The sequence below is a fragment of the Prionailurus viverrinus genome, chromosome B2, assembly GCF_022837055.1.
Source record: "Prionailurus viverrinus isolate Anna chromosome B2, UM_Priviv_1.0, whole genome shotgun sequence".
Lineage (NCBI taxonomy): Eukaryota > Metazoa > Chordata > Mammalia > Carnivora > Felidae > Prionailurus > Prionailurus viverrinus.
This window is the reverse complement of record NC_062565.1, coordinates 7,834,690-7,845,441: the sequence shown is the minus strand read 5'-3', so window position 1 is coordinate 7,845,441 and position 10,752 is coordinate 7,834,690. Positions and strand designations below refer to the sequence as shown.

At 42.8% G+C, this 10,752-nt stretch overlaps 1 protein-coding gene across 1 annotated transcript in view; it reads left to right on the top strand.

The window, feature by feature from the left end:
- The first annotated feature begins 1,512 nt into the window (after positions 1-1,512).
- The window catches only part of LOC125165885 (uncharacterized), an 821,026-nt gene continuing 811,786 nt past the window's right edge, over positions 1,513-10,752 (top strand). Inside the window, exon 1 of the mRNA XM_047859334.1 lies at positions 1,513-1,869. The gene's annotated coding sequence lies outside the window, so the exon portion shown is untranslated. The remainder of the gene's footprint in view (positions 1,870-10,752) is intronic.

Genomic DNA, 10,752 nt, shown 5'->3' with positions numbered 1-10,752 from the left:
CTGGCACTTTCACCTGCTGCTGGAATGCAGGCCTCACCAGAACTGCTCCCGGAAATAGTTTTGGAGGCCCTCACAGTACTGCAGGATTCCCTGCTTGTGATTCAGAAAGCAGGGAATTCAGTGCAGAAGTATGTTGAAGGCACACCATGGGTCCAGTCATTGCAGATGACATGTGTCCCCTATTAGAAGGAACAAAGATTCTTAAGGAAACAATTCTGTTGCTACGTAAAGAGCAGCATAGACTCCAGACACGGTGGAGGATGTGCACAAGACAGCTCAATACTACTGTATGAGAGAATCCCTATGATGGGAGAGTCCATGAGAAGAAGCCTAAGAAAGAAGTTCCAAAGAAGAGGTACAAGTCTTCCAAAGTACCTCTGGCTCCGAAGAGAGATCATGAACCTCAGCGGGCACGCTTCCTCAGAGCTCAGGAGCCAGCCAAACCACAATTTTCTGGGAAGATTGTTCAGATAAAGGCAAACTTATTGACCAAGCAGCTAAGTAAAAAGAACAAGGAGAAAGGAAAAAAGAAAAGAAAGAAAAGCCTTCATAAAACAGTTTTAAAAATAAGAGATAAGTAAGAAAATAAGTGTCTCTGTAAAGGATACCCAACAGGTGTCCCAGAATAAGGTGGAAAATTTATTGGACCCAGCGTCTACAAGCCTACAGCAGGAACAGAAGACCCCCAATGAGATACATCATTGTATTTTTTCAGAAGTCCAGTAATACAGATGATTCCTCTGGAAACTTCTCAAGAAGAAAACCTGATGAGGGACCAAGGATCGGGCATCAGATCCCAGAGGCTTAAAAGCACCTGAACATTTCTGAAGAAAGCAGTTTCCCCATGGAATTTCCATCCAAGTAGGAGAGCTTCTTCAGCCATTCAAAGTCTCAAAAAGTTGCCTCCCATGCACTTGTTTTTCAGGTATCTACTAGACGTGATGTTCCTCCAAGAAAGAAGACATTCTTAGCCAAGAAACAGGGCATTCTAAATAAAAAAGTAGCCAAGGGAAGGTCGGAATGATTACTATGTTGCAGGCCCAAAGAACACCCAGTCCAGATTGGCATAGAAGGACAGAGAGCTCAGAAGGGATGACTCCAAGGGGGTGGTGGAGGGAGAGGCATCCGACAGTTCATCTGTTTTGCTTGCCCTTGGGAGATGCATACTTACTGAAGAGAGTTTTCTTAGAGCTGAATTAGTGGTAAGCACCTTGGAAGACTGAGCAAACAACTCAAAACAAGACAATTATTTACTCTGAGGATCAGAGCAGAAATCCGTACATGTAAAAGAAAATGTAATCCTAGTTGGGTATGAGATCTAGTGACACGTCCAGCGTGACAATAGGGCAAATACTGAACACCGATTTAATCCCAGTTGATGATGCCTGATATGCTCATGGCTGTGCAAAGAGAACAGTGGTGAGGGGCGCAGATGTGTGTATATGCCATTTGTCGCGCTAGATTGTGAGAGTGACCGCAATTGTCTTCTCCCTGTGTCCTTCACAGCGTGAGGCATAGCATCTCCGTCAAGAGGTGGAGTTTATTTTTCCTGCCCTCAAACCCAGCTGGCCTTCTGTCGGAATGCAGTGGGGACTACCATTTCTGAGCCTGGTCCTCAAGAAGCTTCGTGGGCACCTGCGCCTGGGAGCTCTGACCGTCCTCTGTGTGAGCGAGCCCGACACAGCCTGCCAGGGGATAAGAGGCCCCAGTGGAATGCGGGAGAGCGACCCCAGCTGAGGCCACTCACGCCGGCCGGCCCCCAGCCAGCCCAGTAACGGGCCACAGCTGTATGAATGAGCTCAGCCAAGTCCAGAAGGATTGCCCAGCCCAGCCCAGCCCAGCCTGGTTCAACTGCTGATCCTTGGCATTGTAAGTACATACATGGGTGCTTTAAGCCAATATGTTTCAAAGTGCTTGGTTGCACGGTAAAAACTAATTGATATTGTGCGTATGTGCGCGTGTGTCTACGGGAAGCCGTTAATGCACAAAGTTTTCGTGTTCTGTAACGGGGAATCACTACATCTACCTAAGTCTGGAAAATCAAGCCATACAGTGGAAGCAGGTCATTTAGGAACACGGGGACAAGACAGTGAGTAGATGCTCAAGTGGATACCCGAGGGATGTCAGGAGGGGCCAAGCGGAGGACTGTGCTTTTTCATCAGAGGCTTTTTAGAATGGTTTGAGTTTTGAAAATTATGTACACATTTCACTTGGATAAAACTGCCAACCAAGTGGAAACAGAAAAGTAACTGAACTCCCAAGTTATTGATAGTCAGCTGGTGTAGAGCGTTCGCCATTGCCAGCGATAGTCATGTGTTCAACACATGCCCTGGTGGCTAGAGGAATTTCCTGCTAAGACATTCCCACAACCAGCCCCATTTTCCCTTTTGATTAGTATTCAGTCTTCGTACTCACATACTTGTGGTTAGTACACAGCGGGAGAATTGAAAACAGCACATGGAAAAGTTGGATGCAGGGTCTCAGACACTGCAGGTGTTCTCCAAGCTGGTAGTCTCCATTCTAATGGACGCAACTAAGGACCGCAAACATCAAAAATAATGGAATGCTGGCTGCCGCCAAAATCGGGGCCTGGAAAAATCGGTCATTAAAAATTATTCTGTGGTTTAAAAAAAAAAAAGATTATTCTGTGGTAACGCTGTTGAATTGGCATGATTAAAAAGTGGAGCAAATCACCATTATTCAACATGGAGCAGCGGTGCTGTAAAAACCAAACACTCCATACACACGCGCGCGCGCACACACACACACACACACACACACACACACACACTGTGGCAGCAGAAATGGCTATCGTCAGATGATCACTCTCTTCTTCCCTGATACTACTCTCTTGCCTTACATGTATTTTTCTCTTTGCAATTCTTTCAAGGTTTATTTATTTTGGGGAGAGAGAGAGACAGAGTATGAACGGGGGAGGGGCAGAGAGAGAGGGAGACACAGAATCGGAAACAGGCTCCAGGCTCCGAGCCATCAGCCCAGAGCCTGATGCGGGGCTCGAACTCCCGGACCGCGAGATCGTGACCTGGCTGAAGTCGGACGCTTAACCGACTGCGCCACCCAGGCGCCCCATCTTTGCAATTCTTATTATCACGTGTGCTTATGAAATTCTCTCTCCTGTGTTAGGTTGGGAAGAATTAAGCGATACCTAGAAAAGGTACACAGAAGGTAAAAGCAAGAGACTAAATACCACGCGATGTGTTTACCAGTCAGAATGGGCTAGGGAATGTCGTAGCAGCAGAAACACCCAAACCTCTGTGACTTAACATCTCAGGCTACATACCCAACGTTGAGTCTTCGGGAGGACCCTCGTTGTGCAAGTCACTCAGGGATCCGTGCTGATCTGCGCTGCCGTGATCGCTTCCTCTCAAAGCTGACCGGAAGCGATGTTCATCGTAGATCATTCGCCATCTTCACAGGGCTCTCTCTGTATTCGAAAGAGGGAGAAAATGCCATTCCGCCATGTGCCCAGAGGAGAAGTGGAGCATTTGGGACACATTCCAACTCAATCTGGGATTCTTCCTGCTGGTCAACATTTTCATACCTCACCTGGAATATAAACTGGTTATGTTTATTTTTATCCAAAGTATAGGAACTTTCCCTAGACACGGTTTACCCCAGAAAATTATTGTACTTTGAAGGCAAGATCATGAAGCTGGCTAAAGAGGGAGGGCCTGGGAGGTTATATGAGGTACGAAAGTTATGTAAAGTAATGTGGTTTCCTTTTTCTTCTTCTTGCGGTTTAATGGCACAGCACAGGATTTACAGACCAATACCAGTCTTCCTTAAGTGGTTTCTATAACAAGATAATTTTATTTCACCTAATCACTAACCAATTTACTCTCGCTTCCAAGTGCAGCCTTCTTTTTGCCCAATTTCTGAAGATTGTGAATTTAAGCAAACACCACTTTCTGCCCAGGAAATGACCCAAGGTGGTCTGGAAGTAGAAATGCTAATGCGCGAACGAGAAAAACTTATTCATCTAAATCTCAGGGCAACAGTTGTGCTGCCAGCAGGAGAGGTTAAGGTGAGCAGGGCCTGTTGATCTAGAGGATCTCAGTACAGTCTTCAGATGAGACATGTGGAACGGGGAAGGAGCAGAGTATATGTGCACCTCTGGGGACTAAGGAAGGAAACCTATTTTCCAGCAGTTATTTGGGAAGAACCGCAGTGACAGCACTGGGCTTCTCTCTTGCGGAAAGATGGAAACAGAGAAGCAGGGGATCCAGATATTTAGCCACAGACCCAAACCCGTTTGATCTTGCAGCTGCAAATATGTCGTGCATCCTATCCAAGTCTGGTTACACCTCTTTGCTGAAAATCCAAATAAGCAGAAGGCTGAAATAATCAGCACTCGTTACTGCATTGGAGGAAGACAACACGCGTGGCAAGTAAACCAGTTGAAATCAGGAACACGTTCAGAAGAAAGGCAGATCCAGAACGTTACAGGGTTGGGACTGATTTCAGCCCATTTCTTAACCTCTCTAAAACACATGGCACATTCGGGCAGGAATAAACTCCACCAGGATGAACCACTTACCTGATGACTTCGCTCATTTTGAAATCTGAAATCCGTATTATAGAAGGTTCCAACTCACCTGAATTATAAGTAACGTGGTCTTCAACGTGGGACCTAATGAGATCTGTTGTGAAGATTTGTTGGGAATATTCATACCCGCGAGTATATGCCGTAAACTTCCAACCATCTCTTATGGGCCCTGAGAGCACCTTTCATTCCTCCCTCATTAGCATGCTGGTAACATAAGACAACCAGGATGCTATTGACCTCAGCCCCCTTATTTTATTTTTATTTACTTACTTACTTACTTATTTATTTATTTATTTATTTATTTATTTATTTATTTATATGTTTTACTTAAATTTTCATTTTGTTTTTTTTAAGTTTATCTTATTTATTTTGAGAGAGAGACAGCATGAGTGGCGGAGGGGAAGAGAGAGAGGGAGAGAGGCAGTACCCCAGGCAGATTCCACACTGCCGGCGCAGAGCCTGATGCGGGACTCGAACTCACAGGCTGTGAGATCGTAACCTGAGTCAAAACCGAGAGTCAGATACTTAACCCACTGAGCCACCCAGGCGCCCCCAGATAAGTGTTCTCCTCATCCCTTTCCCCTGTTTCACCCATCCCCCCCAACAACCTTCCCTCTGGGAACCATCTGTGTGTTCTCTGTAGTCAAGATGCTTCTGGCCTCAGGCCCTTTATATTACAAATGGCAGCTTACTGCTTGTAGATTACTATATCATATATATGCCATCATATAGATATAGATTTGTCACTTGTTCACTTTAAGCTCCTTTTATACTTGTTTAATTGATTTTTTAGATCAGGGTTTGTCAACCATGGTGCTAGACATTTTGGATGGGTAATTCTTTGTAATGGAGTGGAGGCCATCCTATGAGTGAGAAGATGTTCAGCAGCATCCCAGGCCTCTACCAAGCAGATGTCAGTGATGCCAGTGTAACAAACAAAAATGCCTCCAGACATTGCCAATGTCCCTTGGGGGCCAAAATCACTCCCATTTTTTTTTAAATTGCCAGCATTTTTTTGGAGCGAATATTTTTTTTTAACGTTCACCTATTCCTTTTGAGAGAGAGAGAGCATGCGCGCATGCGCAGGGGAGGGGCAGAAGGAGAGAGAGAATCCCAAGCAGGCTCCACACTGAGCCCTACATGGGACTTGATCCCACAAACCATGAGACCATGACCTGAGCCAAAATCAAGAGTCAGACACTTAACCAACTGAGCCACCCAGGTACCCTGCCAAAATCACTCTCATTTGAGAACCACCAGGGTAGACCACTTCTGTCCAACAGAAACATAATGCAATTCGTAAGTATGAGCCTCAGAAGTGATTTTATTTATTTTTAAAAAATTTTTAAGGTTTATTTATTTATGTATTTTATATTATTTATTTTTGAGAGAGAGACAGCACGAGCAGGGAAGGAGCAGAGAGAGAGGGAGACACAGATGCCGAAGCAGGCTCCAGGCTCTGAGCTGTCAAGCACAAAGCCCGATGTGGGGCTCGAACTCATGAACCATGAGATCATGACCTGAGCCGAAGTGAGACATTTAACTGACTGAGCCACCCAGGCACCCCCTTAGAAGTAATTTCAAATTTGCTAGTGGCTACATTAAACAAAAGCAAGAGCGTGCCCCTCCCCCACTCGTGTGCTCTCACTCTCTGTGTCTCTCTCTCAAAATAAATAAACATTAAAAAAATTAAAAAGAAATTAGCAAAATGAATTGTAATGATTTTTAATTTAACCATATATATTCAAAGTATTGTTTTAATATGTAACAATGTAAAAATTATTCATGACATCTTTTCCATAGTTGTTTTTCTTTATTTTCTTACCAAATCTGTGAAATTTGGTGTGGATTTTGTACTCACATCACACCTCAACTTGGACAAGTGCTCAGTTGTCACATGTGGCTAATGGCTGTCTACCAACAGGACAGCACAGGACTAGATGGCTGTTATGGACTGTGAGTTTGTGTCCCTCCAAGATTCCTATGTTGAGGATGCAGTTCAAGATGGCAGCATAGGAAGCTCCTGAACTCACTTCTTCCCATGGACATGAAACATCTACAGCCACATATAGAACATTTCCTTCTGGAAAGAACCTGAGAACTAGCTGAATGGCTACTCCACAATGAAGGATAAAAGGGCCACATCGAGACCAGTAAAAAAGACAGAGATGCACTTTTACCAAAAACCCGAACCCCTACTGCAGCAACCCACCGACAGAGGGGCCTTACAAATATGGAACTCCCCCTTGAAGAGTTCTTCGTGCCCCACGTCAAGCACACCCAACCCTTGGGACATGCACTAGAGAGGCAAACCCCCAAGTCTGGCTTTGAAAAACAATGGGACTTATTATATCCAGGAGAACCACAGGGCTATAGCAAATAATGTGCCCACTCTTAACTCATATGCAGACTCATTTGTCCCAGGACCCAGTGCAAAAGCAGCAGTTTGAAAAGAGCCCAGACCATATGCGAAGGAGATTCATTTGGCATCTGCCAGAGGAGCAAAAGCCTGTTGGGAAACTCTTCAGGGTTGGATAGCTGACAGGCACTATTTTTACAGTCTCTCTCTACCTTGCTAGGACCCATGTTGGCAGGCACCATTGTTACAGTTTCCCTTTACCTTGCTAGTGTCCATGCTGGAGGGAGCCATTTTTGCGTGCTCACTCTAATTTACTAGCACCTGCTTGTGGACCCATCACAGGTAGTGGGTAAGTTCCCCTCCACTGAACTGCTTCCCAGGTTCTCAGTGGGCAAGCATGCCACCTTCCCGGAGCCAGCAGGCATATGCAGCCCACACAGGGGATGCCTCCTGATTGTGAGGGTCTGGTGGCCATGGAGGATTGTGTTTCTGGGCCCCACACATGTGAACAATTGGACAGATGATTGGAGAGACAATCAAGAATTTGGGCAAGGTTAAATGATAAGGTTCATCATCTATACAGGGCCACCCCTTCAGGACTGGGAAAGATGGCCGTTTTGCCTAACACATACAAATAAACACAGAGAGTCAAGCAAAATGAAGGAACAAAGCAATACCTGCCAAATGAAAGAATAAGATAAAACCCCAGGAAAAAATACCTTGGATGTGGAGTGTCTGGGTTGCTCAGTCAGCTAAGCGTCCAACTCCTGATTTTGGCTCAGGTCATGATCTCAGGATCATGAGATAAAGCTCCATGATGGGTGTGGAGCCTGCTCAAGATTCTCTCTCTCCCTCTACTGCTGGTGCTCTCTTTCTAAAAACAAACAAAAACCAAAATCTCGATGAAACAGATAAATTAATCTACATGATATAGAATACAAAGTAATGGTCATAAAGATGCTCACTGAATTGGGGAAAAGAATGGACGGACACAGAGAGAACTTCAACAAAGAGTTAGGAAATATATTAAAGTACCAAGGATAAGTCACAGAGCTGAAGAATACAATAACTGAACTGAAATATACACTAGAGGGGTTCAACAGCAGACTAGAAGAAGCAGAAGAAACAATCAATGATCTGGAAGACAGGGAAGTGGAATTCACCGAAATAGAGCAACAAAAAGGACAACAACAAAAAAAATTAAAAAGTTCAGATACCTTAAAGGACCTTCAGGACAACATCGAGTAGGGTAATATTTGCATTATAGGAGTCCCAGAAGGAGAAGAGAGAATGGGGCAGAAAACTCATTTGAAGAAATAATGGCTGAAAACTTCCCTAACCTGGAGAAGGAAACAGACATTCAGATTCAGTAATCCTAGAGAGTTCCAAATAACATGAATCCAAAAAGACCTACACCAAGACATATTACAATTAAAATGTCCGAAGATAAAGAAAAAACCTTAAAGGCAGCAAGAGAAAAACAACTTACTACACACAAGGGAACCCCTGTAAGACTGTCATTAGATTTTTCAGCAGAAACTTTACAGGCCAGAAGGGAATGGCATGATAAATTAAAGTACTGAAAGGAAAAAAACTTCCAACCAAGAGAACTTTACCTGGCAAAGTTATCATTCAGAATTGAAGGGCAGACACAGAGTTTTCCAGACAGGCAAAAGCTAAAAAGGGTTCATCATCACTAAACCAGCCTTACAAGAAATGTTAGAACTTCTTTAAGCAGAAAAGAAAGGGCACTGGTTGGTAATAAGAAAAAATATGAAAGTAAAAATCTCATTGGTAAAGGCAAATATCTATATTTAAAGGAAAGGAGGTTAATTATGATGTTACTATGAAATTTAAAGGACAAAGTAGTAAAAATGTTAACTATAGTAATTAGCTGAAGGATACACAAATTTAAAAAGATGTAAAATGTGAAATCAAAAACAGAACATGGGATGGAGAGGGTAAAAATGCAGAGCTTTAAAATGCATTCAAATTTAACTTGATATCAACTTAAAATAGACTGATCTGTGTGTATATTGGCATACACACACACACACACACACACACACACACACATATACACACACATGTACGTGAGCCTCATGGTAACCACAAATTCATAACCTATAATAGATGCGCAAAAGATAGGGGCACCTGGGTGGCTCAGTCAGTTAAGTGGCAGACTTCAGCTGAGGTCGTGATTTCGCATTTCATGAGTTTGAGCCCCATGTCGGGCTCTGTGATGACAGTTCAGAGTCTGGATGGAGCCTGCTTCAGATTCCGTGTCTCCCTCTCTCTCTCTGCCCCTCCCCTGCTCATGCTCTGTCTCTCTCTGTCTCTATCTCTCAAAAATAAATAAAAATTTAAAAAAAAGATCTGTGCAAACTATGTTTAAAAAAAACAAAACCAAGATAAAGAGAAAGGGGTGCCTGGGTGATTCAGTCAGTTGAGTGTCTGACTCTTGATATCAGCTCAGGTCATGATTCCAGGGTCATGGGATTGAGCCCCACATCAGGCTCCATACTGAGAATGGAACCTGCTTAGGATTCTTTCTCTCTCTCTTTCTCTTTCTCTCTCCCTCTTTTCCTCTCTCCCACTTGTACTCCCTCTCTCTAAACAAAAATGATAATGAGAGAAGAACCTAAGCACAACAGTACAGAAAGCCATCAAACCACAGGGGAAGAAAGCAAGAGAAGAAAAAAGGAACAGAGTAGCTCCACAAAATAGCCATAAAGTAACTATCAATAATTATTTTAATTATTATTATTAAATTATTAAATTAATTATTAAACTAAATTATTAAAATAATTATCAATAATGAGTTTAAGTGTAAAAGGACTAAATTCTCCAATCAAAAGGCATAGAGTGGCTGAATAGATAAAAAATACAAGCCTCATCTATATGTTATTTACAAGAGGTGGAAGGACACACACACAGGCTAAAAGTGAAGGGATGGAAAAAGATGTTTCATGCAAATGGAAACCAAAAGATGGCTGGGGTAGCTGAATTTATATCAGACAAAATACACTTTAAAGCAAAAGCTGTAGGGGTGCCTGGGTGGCTCAGTCAGACATCTGACTTTGGCTCAGATCATGATCTCGCAGTTCACTGGTTTGAGCCCCACATCAAGCTCTGTGCTGACAGCTCAGAGCCTGGAGCCTGCATCAGACACAATTCCATGTCTCTCTCTCTCTCTCTGCCCCTCCCCCACTCATGCTCTGTCTCTCTCTATCTCTCAAAAATAAATTTAAAAAAACATTAAATTTTAAAGCAAAGGCTATAATAAAAGACAAAGATGGGCATTACGTAACAAAAAGGAGTTAATCCAACAAGAGATATTACATTTGGAAATACTTATGCATCCAACATAGGATCATCAAAACATACATAAGCAAATCTTAGCAGACCTAAAGGTAAAAAATGACAGCAATACAATAATAGTAGGAAACTTAAATACCCTACTCACATTAATGTATAGATCATCTAAACAGAAAATCAATAAGGAAACATCAGTCTTAAATGACACATTAGACCAGATGGACTTAATAGATATATATAAAACATCCCATCCAAAGCAGCAGAATATACATTCTTCTTAAGTGCACATGGAATGTTCTCTAGAATAGATCACATGCTAGGCCACAAAACAAGTCTTGATAAATTTAAGAATACTGAAATCATATTAAGCATCTTTTCTGACTACAATGGTATGGAACTAGAAATCAATTATAAAAAGAAGACTGGAAAAATCACGAATACGTGGAGATTAACCTGCATGCTGCTGAACAATCAATAGATCAAGAAATCAAAGGAGAAAAGAAAAACA